Source organism: Prionailurus viverrinus, unplaced genomic scaffold, assembly GCF_022837055.1.
Source record: "Prionailurus viverrinus isolate Anna unplaced genomic scaffold, UM_Priviv_1.0 scaffold_33, whole genome shotgun sequence".
Taxonomy (NCBI): Eukaryota; Metazoa; Chordata; class Mammalia; order Carnivora; family Felidae; genus Prionailurus; species Prionailurus viverrinus.
In genome coordinates this window covers 5,557,922-5,577,675 of record NW_025927604.1, presented here as the reverse complement: position 1 = coordinate 5,577,675, position 19,754 = coordinate 5,557,922, and positions in this window count along the sequence as shown.

The window sequence follows — 19,754 nt, the reverse complement described above, 5'->3', positions numbered from 1 at the left end:
CATATGATACAGAGAGTTTGAAAGTAAAACTAGACATTGTAAGAAAAACAAAGACTCTTTGGAGAACTCGGCAGGCAGAGCCATTGGCTTCTTGGTCTGGGGACCAGGAAGCACTTTGCAATGATTTGGTTGTATCTTGAGGGAGGTTTGCTAATTGGATAAGAAGGATATTCTGAGCGGAGGCAGGGTTATTTGCACAAGTGTGAAGTTATGAGTGCTGAGGGCATGTTTAGAGATGGAAAGCCGGGTAGTGTGGCAGAAGCAAAGGATTGTAGGGCGTGAGGGTGGGCAGGGGGACTGGAACAGTGGGTGATACAGAACTGTTGCGGGACTTCCAGTAGAGAGGTAATGTCAGTAAGAACATTCTGAAGGCACCATCACTTTCGGTGGGGAGGAGGCACTGAAGGGAGAAAGACTAGACAGGGAGATTAATTTCGAGCCTACTGTCTTTGCTCCCAAACCCATCTGGGCAGATTCCTATACCACTCAGGCTAGATGTGAGCACAGCTTAGACTAGCGGTCACAATCTCAGATGGCCTCCAAGAGCCAGCAGGTGCCATCTTACATGAATCAAACCCATCTCTGGCACGGGGGGTAAGGAGCCACTGGCAAAGTGAAGGGTGACCTTCCACACACACCCCAAGGCCACGCAAATTTAATTTAGAGCAAGATGAAAAATGCTGCACCTGGCCAAAAGGTCCTCAGTACAAATTTTGCCCAGGGATGGCCAGCTTGTGAGCCCCAGTTTAGGGTGACCTGCTTAAACGGACACAGTGACACTCACACATTATGCAGGGACGTGCCATGGAGGTTCCCATCCCCGGGGCTTGAATTCAATCAGAGAGAATTCTCATTCTTGGCTCCTTTACGAGCTTGGCTGACTGGCGTTGGATTGGGCCAAATGAATGAGGAGATTCAAAGTGTGGACACCTGAGTTCGTTCAGAAACGGCGGGTTTTTTTGCAGCACACACAGCTTCTCTCACAAAGAGAAGGAGGAGTGGAAAAGCTGAGTTTCATTCAATACAAACCCGATTTTTAAATCCCGATTACAAAGCAAAACTTGAAAAATAGTTGTTGAGAGTGTACAGACATTCTTTCACATATTACTTAATTTTCATAATAGCTCTGCAGAAGAGGCGTTCTTACACCCATTTTATAGATAATGATACTCTCTGCAGTGTACCCGAGGTCACACAGCTGGTAGAGGCAATGTGTCAGATTTCTGTTAGTGCCAAGTCCCAGGCAGTTAGGACAGTGTTCATCTAAGTCCTTTGGAGTTAGGCTTGAATTATGAATCATTCTGAGTTTGAACTTGCTTCGCTTTTGCAACAGCTCAGCAGGTGAAGGACGCTGCCCGTTGCTTGCCGTGTCGTGGGTCTGAAGGCTGAACTGAGAAGCCGGTCATCGTGTGTTGAGGATTGTACCAAGCATCTAGGTCAGACTCAGAGTTCATTCATATTTGTTGAGCACCTACTACTACTCAGTAGCTATTTTTGACCGATGAGTTCCATCTCCACCAAAATCCAGATGTCATTGCCAACTAGCCATCCTGTCTTCTGTGGTTGGCGGGTGCTGTTTGTTTCACTGCTCTGGCATCCGCTTTTAACTCAGGTGTGTGTAGATGGCCGTGACCTTCTATAAGAGGAAGCTCAAAGGATTTCATAATTTTGAATCCCCGTCTTGCTCAGCATAGGTTCTGGCCTAGAGTAGATAGATGCTCCAAAAAAAAAAATTAAAATAAATAACAACAAAACAAAGAAGCTTTCCATCGGATACCATTCTCTCTCTTTATGCTCTGTCCAAGCCACCTTCTCACAGCAGAATAATTTTATTTTCACATGGAAGGAGCAACCACCCGTGGTTTGTTTTTTGTTTTTTGTTTTTTTTTTTTTCTCATCTCCTACGAGGGTTGGGGAGAAAGGAGAAATAAATAATATACTTTCTGAGACTTCTGTTATTATTTCTGGGAAAACATAATAAAGCTACAGCTGGCAGGCACTTATTTTTTTCTTAGCATTTAATAATAGAATTAATTGCTAAGTGGAAATCTTGCAACCCCCTTTCTGTTGTGTGTTGCCCTCTGCTATCATTATGAATAGATGTAAAAATCAAAGCTAATTATCATTCAGGATGTTTGAAGAAATAGACTGAACCACACACACAAAACTCATTTTACCCCTACGCCAGCTCCAGGTTACAAAGTTGAAACACACACACACACACACACACACACACACACACACACACACTCTAGGATAGGGGCAATTAAATGTGAATCCTTTTACCATCGCATCGACTACAGTACGGCGATGTTGTAGAGCCCTGATGCTTTTCATTGCTCCCTAGGAGTTGGGTCTGTGTCAGCTTGAGGTCAAGGACTTGGGTTAGCCTGGGAAGATCTTTGTAGAGCCGGTTTGTGGCTTATTTGCCTCGAACGTGAAATGAATGGCTCTCTGAGCTACCGATGCCACCACACGTAATGTCAGAAAACAAAAGTGGAGGCCCTGAAAATGGGAGAAGGGGGTGGAAGTAAAACATCTCAGCTTAGAGAGGAAAGGCCGCACGCAGGCTGTATGTATGGGCCACAAGGGAATTTAGAAAAGGAAGACCCTTTAATGTTACGAGACACACAGGCATGGCAGAGAGCACAGGTGATGATAAGGAGGAACACCTTTTGCCCCCTTAGTCGTGGAAGCCCTGAATATCCCAGAAGAGAGCTGGAATCAGCAAAGGCTGTTTCAAAAAACAATAGTGGTGGGGCGCCTGGGTGGCGCAGTCGGTTAAGCGGCCGACTTCAGCCAGGTCACGATCTCACGGTCCGGGAGTTCGAGCCCCGCGTCGGGCTCTGGGCTGATGGCTCAGAGCCTGGAGCCTGTTTCCGATTCTGTGTCTCCCTCTCTCTCTGCCCCTCCCCCGTTCATGCTCTGTCTCTCTCTGTCCCAAAAATAAATAAACGTTGAAAACAAAAATTTAAAAAAAAAAAAAAAAAAAAAAAAAAACAATAGTGGTTAGGAAACTGCTCTCTAGGCATGGAGGTGAAAAGCCTACTTTCAAGGTGGTTTTTTTTTTTTTTTAATTTATGCGAAGTAGAGGATGAAAGTTAAAGCCCCTGTTCTCAAGTAAATATGAAATAAGCACAGATCAAAGGTTTTATTAACCCATTAATTAGTGGCCAAGCCAATACATCAGATTTCAAGAGCATTTCACAAGCTAAATGTGGATACAGGCACGGCTAGAGCACAAAATAGGTTAGAGTCCAACAGAGCCATGGGCCTTTGGGGTTATATGTTTCAGCAGATAGAAATTGCTAACATCTCTAACAGGCAAGCATTTACAAGTTCACAATGTCTGAGGCCTTTCATTGAGAGGAAATTGTTAAACTTAGTTCATTTTTCCAGAAAGTTTTTGGGTAGCCTCTGCCCCCATGACCTTGACACGTCACGGTGCCCACTTCTTTGCTTATTTCCAGGTTTTGGATCACTCTCCTGACCATCCACAGGGTAGGCTTCCAGCAAGGTTCTGGGACAGGGATGGAAAGGGGCTTTGCCGGTGAAGCTGCTGGCCACAGGAAAGCGATTTGGGGTGAAATATGTGGTGGTTATACAGAATTCTTCCTGCATGTGATGTTAAGCTTTTTTTTTTTTTAATCTACCTTTGAGATCTTCAACAAATCTACATGACTTTCTAATGTTTTGTAGAGTGGTGATCACACCAGGACCAGCTGGGGGGCTGCCCGTGGTAGGCACCCATGCTCCCTGTTCCCCACACCGGAGTGGCCGGGAGTTTTACTCATTATATTAGATCATCAGTCCCGGTAAGAGTACTTGGAGCTGGGTTCCATGGTCACCATGTTGGAGATGAAGTACCTGAGATGCAGAGAGGTTAAGTCCAGCCTGCCACACATTGAGCAAATGCCAAGCCAAGATTAAAACCAGTTCTGTAAACCTCTAGAGCCCGTTCTGCATTTTTTCCACGGACTTTGTAGGTGACAAGAGTCAAGGAAATGAGATGGCAGGCTCTGCGACGCTTGGAAGTAAAATAGGCTAAGGCATTTTGTCGAATATGTTCCAGGAAACACATGAAGCACTATGTTAATTTGAAATATCACTTCATGTATTTTCCTTCAGTCATTTTGTCATGAGAGCTGAGCCAAAATCTTGGCTTGCTGCCCCATGTAGCAAAGACCACCTAGAACCTGGAGCCTTTGCTCAGCCTCGAGTTTCGTACCAGGCTTCAAATGCTCTCGCAAGACCGTGGCATTTCAAGGGAGAAAAGGACTTCACTGGGAAATCTCGGGCTGGAATTTAGCTTATCAGGAATGAATGCTGGAAAAATGTACCACAGAGTAACCTGCAGGGATGGACAGGAGGGAGGAAAGAGGAGGAAGCTGCCTGGAGTCGGTGGGGTTTCCAGGGCGCCCAACGTGTGAAGAAGACAGGTCGACCAGAAGAGTCTAAAAAAGAAGGTTCCAGAGCCTGGCAGACTTGTAACCAGGTGCAATGGAAGGTCTAACGTCACCGTCAGTGGGCACGAGTACAATACTAAGAGGAGCAGGTGGGACCAGACATACCCAGCCGCCCCTTCACCATCTTTCTATCGCATTGTCTCCCATTTTCCCACTGAGGTGTAAGAGCCCTCGCTACACGATGGATGTGAATCCTTTCACGGTTAGATATACAGAGCAAATATCTTCTCTCAATTTGTGGCTTGCTTTTTGTTTTTGTGTTTTTAGTTTCTTGAGGTTAACATAAAATTTATGTTGTCAGAGCAATCTGACATTCTTTGCCTTCAAGGTGCCTTTCATGTTATAGTTAAGAGAGCATTCACGGGGCACCTGGGTGGCTCAGGTGGTTAAGCGTCCACTTGAGCTCAGGTCTTGATCTCGCAGCTTGTGAATTCAAGCCCCGCGTCGGGCTCTGTGCTGACAGCTCAGGGCCTGGAGCCTGCTTCTGATTCTGTGTCTCCCTCTCTCTCTGCTCCTCCCCCACTTGTGCTGTTTCTCTCTCTCTCTCTCTCTCTCTCTCTCTCTCTCTCTCTCTCTCTCTGTCTCTAATATAAGTAAACATTAAAAAATAAATTTAAAAAAGAAAGCACTCACCACACTGAGGACAGGAAGATTGCATCTTACGTTATCTTCTAGAAGCTTGTTTGCCTTATAATGTTGAATCTGTTTATTTCATATACAATGTGAGATAAAATCATGTTTCATATGTATTTACAAATGGCCTCAACACCAGTTGTTGAAATGACCCCTCTTTTCCCTCTGCTCTGCAGTTTCACCCCTAACATAAATCAAGTGTGTGTGTGTACGCATAGGTTATTTCCGGATTGGTCGTTTGTCTGTCCTTGTCCCAGTTCCACCTTGGTTTATATACCATCAATTTACAAGAAATTGTCCTAGTCACCAGAGGAAGTCTTTCCACCTCGTACTTCAGAAATGCCCTGGCTGTTCTCGGCCTGGGGCTTTGTCATTTATGTTTTAGAATCATGTCCTCATGTTCCCCAGAAGGTCCTATTGCAGCTTTGATTGGGATGGCATTGAATTTTCAGACCTGTGGGGAAAATTGCCATCTTTACCACGTGGAGTCTCCCAATCCGTAAACACGGGGTGTCTCCCTATTGGAATTTCTTCACTGCATCTTCATTTGTATTTAACATTATATAGTATTTATTATTTGCTCTATTGTGTCTTCATTTTAAAATGCTGTTTTAATTTTGTAATGTTTTCATACATATTCTCTTACTTTTCTTACTACTGAATTTTTCATTTTGTTGTGAATTGGGTCTCCTCTTTAAAACTTGTATTCATCTTCCCGATTTCTGATACATAGAAGTGAAATAATTTTGCATTCGTTTTATATCCTATACCTCATTAAGCTTACTTATTTCTTCCAATATTTTATCTGTAGACTGTTTTTAATTTAATTTTTTCTTTTTTAAAATTTACATCCAAGTTAGTTAGCATATCGTGAAACAATGATTTCAGGAGTAGATTCCTTAGTGCCCCTGACCCATTTAGCCCATCCCCCTTCCCACAATCCCTCCTGTAACCCTCAGTTTGTTCTCCATGTTTATGAGTCTCTTCTGTTTTGTCCCCCTCACTGTTTTTATATTATTTTTGTGTCCCTTCCCTTATGTTCATCTGTTTTGTCTCTTCAAGTCCTCATATGAGTGAAGTCATATGATTTTTTGTCTTTCTCTGACTAATTTCACTTAGCATAATACCCTCTAGTTCCATCCACGTAGTTGCAAATGGCAAGATTTCATTCTTTTTGGTTGCCGAGTAATACTCCATTGTATATATATACCACATCTTCCTTATCCATTCATCCATCGATGGACATTTGGGCTCTTTCCATACTTTGGCTATTGTTGATCTTGCTGCCATAAACATGGAGGTGCATGTGTCCCTTTGAAACAGCACACCTGTATCCCGTGGATAAATGCCTAGTAGTGCAATTGCTGGGTCGTAAGGCAGTTCTATTTTTAGTTTTTTGAGGAACCTCCATCCTGTTTTCCAGAGTGGCTGCACCAGCTTGCATTGCCACCAACAGTGCAAAAGAGATCCTCTCTCTCCGCATCCTCGCCAACATCTGTTGTTGCCTGAGTTGTTAATGTTATATGTAGACTTTTCTGCATTTTCTTTGTACATAATCATTTCGCCTCTCAAAAGTGATGTCATTTTTTTCCAATGGCAGTAAGTGGGACATTCACTCTTAGTCCTTCCCTCACAGCCCTTTGGCACTGGGTCTCCTGCATTTCTCAGGGGAACTTTGCTTTTGCTTGTGTCCTTTCTTCCTTCTCTCTTCCCTTCCCTCTCCTCCCCTGCCCCCACCTTTTTGTCTTTCCTTCACTTGTGAGTTATCTTGTTTTAAGCTGCCAATTCTGTGGTAATTTCTTTTTTTTTTTAATGTTGATTTATTTTTGAGAGAGAGAGAGAGAGACAGAATGTGAGCAGGGCAGGGGCAGAGAGAGAGGGAGACACAGAATCTGAAACAAGCTCCAGGCTCCGAGCTGTCACCACAGAGCCCAACACGGGTCTCGAACTCCCCAACTGCGAGGTCATGACCTGAGCCGAAGTCGGACGCTTAACCGACTGAGCCACTCAGGCACCCTTATGTGGTAATTTCTTATGCAACCATAGAAAACCAACACAAGGAAGGATAAAAGCAATAGCAGACATTGAGAAACATCAAGCGAATAAATGATTCAGAAATTATTTTTGAAAAAAAGTAACTAAAGGCATATCCTCATCAACTAAGACAACAGAAATAATTCAGAAATAGGGGAATTAAAATAGTAATAGCAAAGAGGTGAACAAACGTCTGAATCATTTAGAAATTTTAAAATATGGAAATAGCTCTTTAAATAAGTCCTAGATCCAAAAGGGAATTACAAAAAAGAAGTCAATTACCAACCTTTTAAAAAAATAATAGGATTGAAGATATTATGTGTGAATAGTTGAGAAGCATACATATTCTCTTCTAAGTCAGATTTATAATCCTAAGTATTTTTATTATTAAGCCATAATGGTAATAAATAAAACATTTAACCCAAACGATTAGTGAGAGAACAATATCAAATTTATGAAAAGGAAATGGAGGAGGTATACTTAAGACAAAAGCAGACACGAATATGTTAAAAGAAAGAAATGTGAAATATATAAATACCGAGAGTTGTCTCTGTAAAGAAAAAGATGAAGTATATAAAACACCAGCATATCTAATTAAGCAAAACAAATAGAAAACATAAATTCAATTAGGCAGAAGAACAGAAGGATATATAAACTGATACACTTGAAAAAAATCAAAAAGTCTCTAAATATGCTTTCAAATCAATATTAAAAGTTTTTAATGTTTATTTGGTTTTGAGAGAGAGAGAGAGAACAAGCAGGGGAGGGGCAGAGAGGGAGGGAGACACAGATCCGAAGCAGGCTCCAGGCTCTGAGCTGTCAGCACAGAGCCAGACTTGGGGCGCGAACTCACAGACCGCAAGATCATGACCTGAGCCAAAGTCGGACGCTCAACCGACTGAGCCACCCAGGTGTCCCTGAATGAGTATTTTTTTTTAATTTTTTTTTTGTTTAGTGTTTATTTATTTTTTTTATTTATTTTTGAGAGAGGGGCAGAGAGAGAAGGAGACACAGAATCTGAAGCAGGCTCCAGGCTCTGAGCTGTCAGAACAAAGCCCAGACGCGGGGCTCAAGCTCATGAGCCTTGAGATCATGACCCGAGCCGAAGTCCGACGGTTAACTGACTGGGCCACCCAAGAGCCACTCAGTCTATATTTTAATGAACTATATATCTCTTCAATAATACCTACATCTCCTTAATAGATATCCTAATAATATTAATAATTTGTCTCTTAGTAACAAGTAAATTCTTCTTTCTTTTGTGCTTTCCAAGTTATATGATGGAACTGTATAATGTTTAAAGTCAGAAGCAAATTACACCTGCCGCTTATCGCCCATGCTCCTCCCCCCGTATCCGCAAATCTCTCGCCGTTCGGGACCTCCACGACAAAGTGGATCGTCTCAGGTATCCAGCAATTTAACAGCACTAACCATTGTGCTCGCTGCCTCTTGGTGCGGGCAGGATCATTAAAGCTCACGTATCCAAGTGCTTGGGATTCCTTGGTTAGCTAAGAACTAAGCCGAAGCCACTTCGCTCCAGCTCTGCTAATCCAAGAAATGTTCCCAAATGTAGAATGGGAACAAATCTTCCGTAGGTGTGCACCTGATAGGATGAAATCACGCGTGCGGAGAAAGGATCCCGTACATGGGAAAGGATGATCACAAAGCAGTGGAAGACGCCAGGGTCAAGGGGGTTCGTGATGTGGCCTCTGCCCATGGCCCGGTCCATCCTGTCTGACCGCCACCCCTAGGATCCCTCTATTCTGGCCTCACTGGACTGTTTCCAAAGCCCCAGATGCACCTGGCACTGGCCTCACCTGAAGCACTGCCTCCCACCTCTTCCTCCTACCTCCTGGTCCTCGGACCCCAGTGTAGACTGGCTCCTCTGGAAAGTGCTTCTGTTGCAGGTAGAATTTTTTAGATGGCTCTTTTGCCCGAGATTTCTGTGCCCTGGTTCAACCATCGGACCCTAATCTCGGGACGGCTGTGAAGGGACATGCAGGTGTGATCCATGTGACAGATGGAAGATGGGGGCATAGTTGGAATTCTCCAGGCCCAAACTGATCACTTGAGCTTTAAAAGCAGGGAAATTTCTCTGGTTGGAGTCTTGTATGCAGTGGGCGAGGAAATCAGGAAAGATGAGGCCAGAGGGAAGCCAGAGAGATTGACATCGTGAGGACAAGAGGACAAAGCTGCTGACTTTACAGATGGAAGAAGGAGGTGATAAGATGAGGAAAGTGGAAGCTTCTGGAAGTTCAGAATAAGGCTGACAACAGCAAGAACACCAGAACCTCAGTCCCGCAACCACACAGGACTGACTCTGCCAACAACCTGAACGCAGAATGTGGAGGCACATGCTTCCCCAGAGCCCCTGGCAGGGAGGCAGCCTGTGGTCCCCATGCAGAGTCTCACTGACTGCACTGACCCTGTCCCGGGCCTGACAGAACAGTGCGGATGAGCACATGCAGTGTGACCGACCATGGCTGTGGTTATGCGTCACGGCAGGAGTAGAAATCTCACCCACTCCCACAAGCCCCTCCGAACAGAGTTAGGCACCAGGGTGGCATTCAGAGCCTTTCTCAGCTACTAAAGCACAGAAACCCAACAGTCAGAGGACACGATGGAGGGGCGCCCGGGGGGCTCAGGTCGTGATCTCGCAGGTCGTGAGTTCAAGCCCCGCATTGGGCTCACTGCTGTCAGTCTGTCAGCTCAGAGCTCACTTCGGATCCACCGTCCCCTTCTGTCTGCCTCTCCCCCACTCACCCCCTCTCTCAAAAACTAAATTAAACATGAAAAAGAAAACACAATGGATCAGTGCTTATGTGTAGCCCTGCAGGCCACCCACGGAGAAGGGACAGGAATGTTCCTTGAGTCGTTGGATTTGGGGAGGCTTGGAGTTCCCAGAGGAGGCTGAGGAAGAAGGGAGGCTCTGGCAAAGATGGGGACAGGGCTCTCGGGGAGCTCGCTCAAGGCGTCATTGGTGACCTATGGAGAGCATCTCAGTATCTGGGCGGCCACGGGGTCGTGACTGGCGCCCTCCCTGGACTCCCCAGGGCGCTCGAACCTACATCGGTCAGTATGGGTGTCACCGTAGATCATAATGGCCCGTTCGTTTGCCCTGGGCTCCAGCAGAAAGCCAGGAAAGATACGAATCGTGTCATTGTTCACATAGACGCTGAGTGGCAACGGCGAGGTCTGGGGCATTTGTGGGCATCAGAGCTGTGTTCAGCAGAGCTGATCACCAGGGCAGGGCAGGCCTGCTGGGCACCTGTGGGTGGCGGGTCCTCGCAGGTGGGCCGTGGTGAGAGGCGTGCATTCCCCTGGGAAGCAGCGGCTGCAGCACATGGCTGGCCGGAGCCCAGCTGGATTCTCAGACCCAGCCCTCCGCTCTGAGATCTCAGCGTCCCACAGTCCAGCTTCCGGGGAGAAGGTGGCGGGTCTGAAGATGTCCTAAGAGATGGCTTCAGGCTGGCACTCACCACTCATGTGGCGACCTTGGCAGAACAGAGGACTCTAGAGGAGCCACAGCACTCTGCAGGAAGGGGCCGCGTTTGGACAGCCGCCGGGAAGAGGGCCTTGGGGCCACGCGAGGTGGCAGGAGACAGTCACCAAAGCTGTCGGCTAAGTCAGTTTTGTGTTTGTTCTCAAGCTGGATGCACATTCACCCGTACGCTAAGTAATTATTGAGGAACTTCTGCGGAAGGAAGGTCCTATGGATAAAATGATCACGGTGGCCTCTAACCTTGACGTTCTCAATCTGGTGATGCTGGCAGGGTGTGAAAAGTGAACACGGCACAATCTAGGGAGGCCTGTAACAAAGGTGCAGGTGTCCTACCAATCCCCCCCCCGCCCCCCAAGATACGTGCTGGCGACTATCTAGGGAGATCAGCTCTGGTGCCCGCCTTGCAGGCCATCCTGTCCTTTCCACCAGCCTCCTGTGGCATGAGATGCGAGTGAAGTTGATGCTTGGGAGCTGAGTCGTGTGTGCTTTTGAAAGAATTAAGAGTGGGGGGCAGGTGCCAAGCTCAGAGGCCACTGGATGTGGGGCTGGATGGAGTGGAGGAGCCCAGAGATAAGGCAAGAATTCATTTTGATAGAATTGCTCATTCAAAGCATTATTCTTATGAAGAGCAAACTTATTCTCATAAAGTCAGCATGGAGTGGAGTGAGCCCAGTGGGGGTATGTGCAGCTTAAATTGCTTAATTACGTCTGCTGCATGATGTTGTGTAGTAGCTTAATGCTTTAGTTTGCAGTCACTTTCTCTCATCCAGATGCCCTGCTTAGTTCCCGGGGGGGGGGGGGCAAGCTCACGGCGTCAGACCTTGGGGAGTGATCCTGTCTTAGTGGCCCCAAGCACAACACCTTTTTAAGGTGAGTGCGCCAACCCACAGGGTGGGTTTAGGGAGGTCGAAGTCCAGTTCTCCCTGTTGTGGTTTTGGGGCCAAGGATGATGAGAAAGCAGAGGTGAGTGAGAGTCGGGAAGAGAGTGATAAACAGATTCTCAGAGTTCACAGCACAGACGTCTCCATTCACAACATATTCAATGGAAGCCCGTGAGTGCTTTCAGCGACGAGGGACATCTTATCTGCAGCCAGGATGAGAAATTTCACTTGTAACAAAGCTCGGTATAGAAAGGGCTCTTATCTCAGAGTCCAGAATGAGGATATTAGTAACAGCGCCTGCTTCTTTCTGAAGCCCTATTAGCATCAGGTAATAGGTTTCCCCGATGGTCTTAGCGTTAGCTCGGCTGCGGAGAGCTACTGAAAAAGAAAGTTTCTTTGGAAACAAGATACGGAGAAACATTCCAGATCATTGAGGTTGCTACCGATTCAGGTATTTTAGAAAAGTTGATTGTGAAGAGTTTCTAGGGAGTGAGTCAGATGCTTCCCACTGACTTTCATTACGCAGATGAGAGGGGGGGTACCTCCGGGACGAGGTTTCGGGCAGCCTCGCAGAAAAACTGTGCTTCTGTGAATATAGTATCTTTATAATTTTATAATGCTTTATTGTGATCGATTGAAACTTTGGGGATACATGAGTAAGCTTCGAGGGGTCCCCAAAGACCATGAAATTATATCCAAGAATTGTGTGCATTTTGGAGGGGAGGGGGGGAGCCATGGCTTGAACTCCCGACACCAGTAAATGCACAGAGCATCTCCACCTACGTTATTGGAGAAAAGCCAGAAAGAGGTCAGTGGAAGCCATGCTTGCATGAGGTTGGAGCAAGCGAGTGTGCACTAGCCTTGGGTCGGGAGTGATCCTGAGATGCTCAAGAAACAGCTGGGCGCCCAGTGTGGGTGGACCCAGATGAGGAGAACGGTGGCAGATGAGATCAGAAAACGAACTCAGGTAAGGGGCGGCATGTTCTAAGGACCAGACCATTCTAAGGAATTTGTCTCCTGCACTTGACTGAGATGGGAAGCCGAGGGAAGCTTTGGAACCCAGAAGTGGCTTGACTGGATTTTCATTCCAGATGATCCCACTGGCTGCCATGTTGAGCATGGAATCACGTGAGGGGCGAGGATGGCAGTGGGGAGATTGATCGGGAGGCCTTCGCAATGACCCAGGTGATTTAGGTCACCATAGGAATAGTGGAGGTGATGGATGGAGTCATTTTCTGGATGTGTTTCATAGAGCCACGAGGGTCTTTGATGGATAGGTTATGAGTGCCATAGAAAGAAAGGAACCAAGGATGACTCTAATTTTCCAGGCAAAAGCACTCAATCCCCTTTTACTGAGAAATCCTGGAGCCCAGCTGCCTTCGTGTCGGCAGCTATCAAGCAGCTGTGTGCTACTAACTCGTTGGCAGAGGAATGGCTTAGTGCCCTGGTGTTCACCCTGCGGAGGGGTCATTTCGGGGAAATTCCTTACCCACGGATGTGTCCCGACAACCTCTTCAGATCATGAGCAGAGCGTGTGGGAGAAGTCAGTACCCGTGTCACCTTTGTACTAAAGGTAGAGCAAGAAGGGAGCAGTGAAGGTGGAGAAGAAGAGCCGCCCTCCCCCCCAGCCCAGGAGTGGAAGCAGAGGGGACACTCAGTTGGGCTGGGCTGGACATCTCCTGCTTGCCTTTCAGACCCCACTCTGTGCCCTTCTGCATCCTGCACTGTGACCCAGGACACTGACCCTTGGACTACACCAAGGGTCTGGCCTCAGGTTGAATTTGGGTATTGAGGAGCACCTGTGTGAGACTGAAGAGAACAAGCATTATAGGGAAGGTATTTATTTCCTTCGCTCTCTCTGTTGGGCCCAGGAACTGGCTGCATCGCTTGACTTGCCTGTGGCTATCGCTGCTACCTGGTGGCCCTCCTCACGCACCTCCCCACCCCTCCCCTCTCTCCAGACTACAAGTATTAATAGCTCAAGGATTACCAGCCTCAGGAATGTGGACTGTGCTCATGATTACCCCATACCTTGTCTGCTTCCTTACAAACAGTCGCTTTATTAAGGTGTAGCTGGTGTTGCTGTCTATTTCCTGCAGGGACCTTGACTGATGCTTTTGGATCTTCAAAGGGAATTGAGAACCACAGACTAGAGATTATAACTTTGAGGATTGATTTTAATAAACTTCATTGCAGCATAATTTATGTGCAGTGAAACTCATTCATTTGACGTGTACAACTTGATGAGTCTTGATGCATGTATACAGTCATGTCACCAACAACGTAATGGAGATCTGGAACACTCGTACCGAGACAGAGCTTTCCTAACATGCTTCACTCCAGTCCGTCCCTTTGCTCCACACCCTGGTCCTCGACAGCCATTGCTGGGGTTTCTGAGGTCTGTCGGCTTTCTAGGCTTTCTCGCTTCAGCAAATGTGTCCTCTGCGTTGACGCCCCGGCGCAATGGAAGAGATTAGCAATAGAATCTTTTAAACTGTAAGACCTTGCCCACGTCAGGAGCTGGGCAGATTTCAACCTATTCCAAAGCCAGGCTGCATGAGTAATGCAGATGCTGACAGTCACTGGATGACAAGGAGGCAGAAGAGAATAGAGAGGCAGAGAGAATAGAGAATAGAGAGAAAACGTCATGGCTCGGGAAGCTAGTCTGAGCCTCAGATGGAGCTTTGAGGTTGGTTCTGACATTTACAAATGGGCTCTAGGGTCTAACAAATGGTGAGTTCAGATCCCCGTGCTCCTGCTGATTAGCCTGGTACTTTCAACTGTGTAGACCTCTATGGTTTCTCTATAAAATAGGACCCTTATACTTAATTTATGTATTCTTGTGAAAATTAAAGTGAACTCATGTATGTGATGACCCCAGACCAATATGAGAAGATATTTGTATAGCCCATTGGCTTCCAGTAAGTTGTTATTACGGAAATTATAACCATATACATTCGTATACAGTTTTACCCATCAGGAAGATCCATAAGACCTTGATTCTTGATCTATGTCTTAGTGTTTATTCATCAACCTTGCAAAGTTTTTGCTTGTTTTAGTATAAAATATCGCAGTATTCATTTCTAGAAATTTCAACAAGGCTGACGAAATTTTGAAATGTCTTGTTGAGATTTCTGACATATACTCTGGCTCTGCTACTCGCGAGTTGTGACAAGGGGACAGGTGTCCCCTGTGCTCTGCTCCCTGGTCTTCAGTTTCTTCCTCCTTAAAATGGTCCAGTTGGGCTGAGAGATTTCTGTTGTCTCTGCCAGGTCTAAAATATTATGACTCTTGGATTCAAAACAGGACTGTATAATATCTAATAGAAAATGCTTTGAGTGACTCCAGCCTCGTTTGGACAGAACACTCCAAGCAGCTGCTGCCCGTATTTGACCACCATTCGGGAGGATTTTCTGGTGGAAGTGTAGAGGGAAGAGTGAAGGAGAAGTTCAAAAGGATGTAGTATATCCCTGTGTAACTCACAAGACAGGAAGAGCCCCCATGAAATCTGAAGCGACTAGAAGGCATTCTCTGCCTCCCCAAATAAAGAGAAAGCAAACCTTTTGGAATTTCTCATCAGCAAATCTCTTCTTTAATAATGCTAGTAAACAAAACAGCTATTGACGCTAACAGCTGTCAGTGTTCAGACATAAAGAGCTATTAACCAGGGAATTCTTTATAACTTTACACATGCAAAATTAATGGCAATATGGGCTACTTAAGTGGTAAGTTTGAACTCAAAATATGGACTTGGGAAGCAATTAGGGGTTATTCAAATTTCATCCCCTTGAAAGTTCTTCCACTGGGTCCCTCCAGCGAAGATGCTCCTATGTATTTTTTTTTGTAAGCCACGGTAAGAAGCTGTTTTAGCGTAGCCAGTTTCTCTACTAGAATTATTTTTTATTAGCTCTTCTAATCTTGACAACAACTCTGAGTTAGGTACCGTTGTACTCACTTTACACATGAGGAAAATGAGGCTGCATAACGCGGCCAACATCACGGTGTAGAAAGTACGTAAATGGGGATTTGGCCTCAGACTCTCTGATGCCCAGATCCTGGGCTGCCCTTGCTCCCGAACAATAAGGAGCCTTTGATATTCTTGCCTATTCAAACCAATGAGCCAGAAATGTCAGCGCAGGTATTCAAGCAATGAATTCGTGCTTGGCAATTATTAAAAGGCAAAGAGGCGGGATGAGCCAAGAGGAAACTGGAGAGCCAGGCTACCTGGGAGGGACTGAACTTAAGAAGTGTTTTCGCAGACTGGCCTAAGCCTCCCTGACAGTTTCGGTTGCATTTCTGTGACACAGTGAAGAAAGATCTGTACGTAGAAGCAGTAGATGTCATGGCCCCTACAGTTAACCTGTCCACACTGCTCAGAAAAAGAATTTCCCAGCAGCCCAAGCTGGAGCACTTCTGGTCTTTATTTTCCTTTCTCCTTCCACATGGGTTCGCATCACAAAGCCCTAAAACATAGTCATAGCCAGGCAGAGAAAGGGAGACTTAGAGGTCTAAGCCAGAAAACCAGAACTCTTTCGAGTAGATTGTTATTTGGACTCCCACACTTATATGAATTATTTTGCAGCAAGAATGGTTGTCTTTAATCAGCGGTGTGCTAGTAAATTTTTAACAAGTGGCCTCCACGATGGTTTTGGTCAGGGGAGTGCTGATTTTGTAGCATATGCTGATTTCTGTGCTCTAAATATCCTGCCTTGGTTGACTTTAGGCTACCAAGGTGACATCACTGAAGAGCGAGTTGGGAAGAATGCTCAGAAGCACACCATTATGTAGTATTTCCACTCTAAAGACATAATGGGAACAAATAATCTCAAAATCATAGGTAGTAGTTAGTATATAGGCCATACACCTGAAGCAGAAAGGCACGCAGATTTCTAGAGAGAAATGGTTCTCAAATGTGATCCCTGATCAGTGAGCAGCGGCAAAACGTGGGTGTTTGTTAGAGGTGCAAATTCTCAGGTTCAACCCAGACTTACTGAATCCAAAACCTTGGGGGTGGGGCCCCAAAATATGTTTTAATAAGCCCTTCATCTTATTCTAAGGCACATTGCAATTTGAGAAGCACAGATGAGTCTTAAGAACAGTATTTAGAAAGTGTGCTGTGTTAGAAGGCAAAATTCACCCTTAAAGCACTTGTTTTCAACAGTCTTGTGCATGGGAAACAGCAAAAAAAAAAAAAAATAGCGAAACCACCCCTCACTTCCAAGTGGCTCCCACATTTCCCTTGAATCAGAGCTGTAGGAGAGCCTCGTGGTTACAAACTTTAAATGAAAAAGGTATTTCTTACTTTTAATTATGTTAGTGGTAGACACATACATCACCTACGTCCATTTCATTAAAAAGTAATCAAGCATTTCTTGTGAGTCGACACTCCCCTTGACCACAGTCTGCATCTCAGCACCCTCTCCTGAGATTCCCACGCTTCCTTTCTGATGTAGACCCTAACCAGTTTCTATGCATTTGTGTGCTTCTATATAAATATGATGGTGATGATGATGTTTTACAATAGATGCATCATCTTCTATCTATCTTTCTGCATTTTTATTTTTGATTTAAAAATACATCTTAGAACTATTTTCATAGTGATACATGTATACTCACCTCAATCTACATGTATGGAGACATCAGTATTTATTCAGACATTTCCCCATTGTTGGACAACTGGCACTTATTCACTTGGTTTTGTTGATTATAGCAGTGGGCCTATAGTACCTCCTCCTCACGACTGTTCACTCAATAAACGTGATGCAGAGATAACCCATGTAGCTGGTTGTGTTTCTCTTGATACTTAGAATAGGAGTTGCTGAGCCAGAGGTCATGAGCATTTAAAATGTTAGTACAATCTGCTCAAATTGTCCTCTGCGGTGACCAAACCAGTTTCCAACCCCTCTGTATTGCATGAGAGCAACAGCTTACCTCCATTCTCTCCAACACTGAACATTACCAACCTTCTGGAAATCGCTGAGCTTATAGGTCTAAAATGGTCTCCATTGTTTAAATACAAATTTTCTGTTTATTTCTGGGATGATGCTTTTTTCAAATTTTGTTATTAATTTACATTTCTTTCTTCTGTCTTATGATAATTGCCTATTCATCTCTTTTGCCCATTTTTTCCCCATTAGATCTTTTATGCATTTCTTATTGACTTTCAGGATCTCTTATTTTCTCCTCTTCCTTCTTCCCTTGTACTTAAACATTTCATGACATCTTTGGTCACGTAAGAAGTTTGTCTTTTAATGTAGACAAATTATCTGTCACTCTATGGACACTGTCTTTTTGTCTCAATGCCTTTCCTCATTTAATGTACTGAACATATTTTTGCATTTGTCAAATATTTTTTAGGTTTTCTTTCACTTTTTTTTTCTTTTGTGAGTGTATGAGGTAGGAATATAACAACTTTTTTTGAAATAGATAATTATCCTTTTTTTAAATGTTATTTTTTTAAATGTTTATTCATTTTTGAAAGGCAGAGAGAGACAGAGCACAAGCAGGGGTGGGGCAGAGAGAGAGGGGGACACAGAATCTGAAGTAGGCTCCAGGCTCTGAGCTGTCAGCACAGAGCCTGATGTGGGGCTCGAACCCATGAACCGTGAGACCATGACCTGAGCCGAAGTCGGATGCTTAACTGACTAAGCCACCCAGGTGCCCCGATAATCATCCTTTTTAAACATCATTTATGGAATATCTTCTGCTTTCCCTACAGATTATCACGTACTAAAACCTATGGAGTTTATGTGACTCTATCTTAAAGATTGACCTGCTTTCATTCCTGTGCTGTTATCATATTCTTTTAAATGTTGTGGAAAAAAAATATTTCAACTTGATTATTTTGAAATGCGTTTTAGAACTGACAATAGCAGTTGTATTTATTTTCTTTTTCTCCATGTAATATATAAAAATATTACTATTGTTACCTCCATGACAAAACTTGTTCTGATACGTCAATCCATTTTTTGAAAATTGAATTTTTCCAAGAAATGAATGATGATTGAGCTTCTGCCTGTTTATTTCCATATTCAAAGGCAGGATACCAAATGGTATGCATGGAGATCTTTCCCAACATGTGTGAGACACAGGGCAGCTGAAGTCTTCAAATGGTGTCCTGGGAGCCTGAGCAAGATTTATGACTCCATAGGAAATCTTAGATTCACGAAATTATATGTGAATTTTATTATATACATATAATTACGCATATAAATATATGTATATTTCCTCAATGGGCAAAACATGAAATCTCTTCTTGACCATTTATGTTTAATTGATGATTGTCTAATAAGCCAAACTATCTTAAGTATAGCACTTACCTTGCACTTAAAGGGGGTTAGAGGAGCATGAGTCCATGTCTGTGTGAATTTTGATTAGATCAATAAAATGTCTTAGATATTTAGATCAATACCACTTGAAATTTAGTACATTACTTTTTTGGGGAACAAAAGAAAAAAGGGGCAATTACCAGAGCGTGTTGATTCCCTTCTTCAGAGGCTCTAAAACTATGGCATATGCTGAGCAGAAAAATTGAAGTTTGTAAGTTAGATGACTGTTTCCCAGCCTACCTGGGAGAGTTACCATTTATATCTGTTGTGTTCAAATGGGAACTTATAGTGCTTCTTCATTCTCCAGAGGCCTGTTTTGGATAATAAATCCTATAACTTCCCTGTGCATGAGGTTAATAAGCATGCTTGTGCCCACTCAGGCCTGCAATTTTCCTGGGCGAGGGAGTTGGGCCTCACTCTTATGTTCAGAGATGTTTGAGGATTCACGCACGAAGCTGGTCATGAGCTCAGAGAAAATGCACATACCGGGGATGCAAGTCCATCATCTTGCTAAGGAGGGACATGCTAAGGGAGAATAGAATTGTTGGGTTGTAGACATCTGCCTTCAGGGGCCCTTTATTTGCACCACAGGCTGCACAGGTTGAGCACCATAGGCATGGAAACTTTAGAATAGAAGGTCTGGGGCTTTGACATGACAGCCAGCTGTAGTGAGATGGGGAAGCATGGAACTTGACCCCTAGATCTGCCACCTACTAGCTGTGTGACCTTAGGGATGCCATGATGCCTTTCTGAGCCTCTTTACAAATGGGAAGAATAACGTCCACTTGACAGGACTGGGGAATTAAGAGATATAAAAGTGTGTAGCTGTGAACAAATGTACTGGCTGGAATCATAAATGAGGAAGGGAATGAATGTCTGCTGGATGAGGGCAGGTGCAATGACTTAAAGC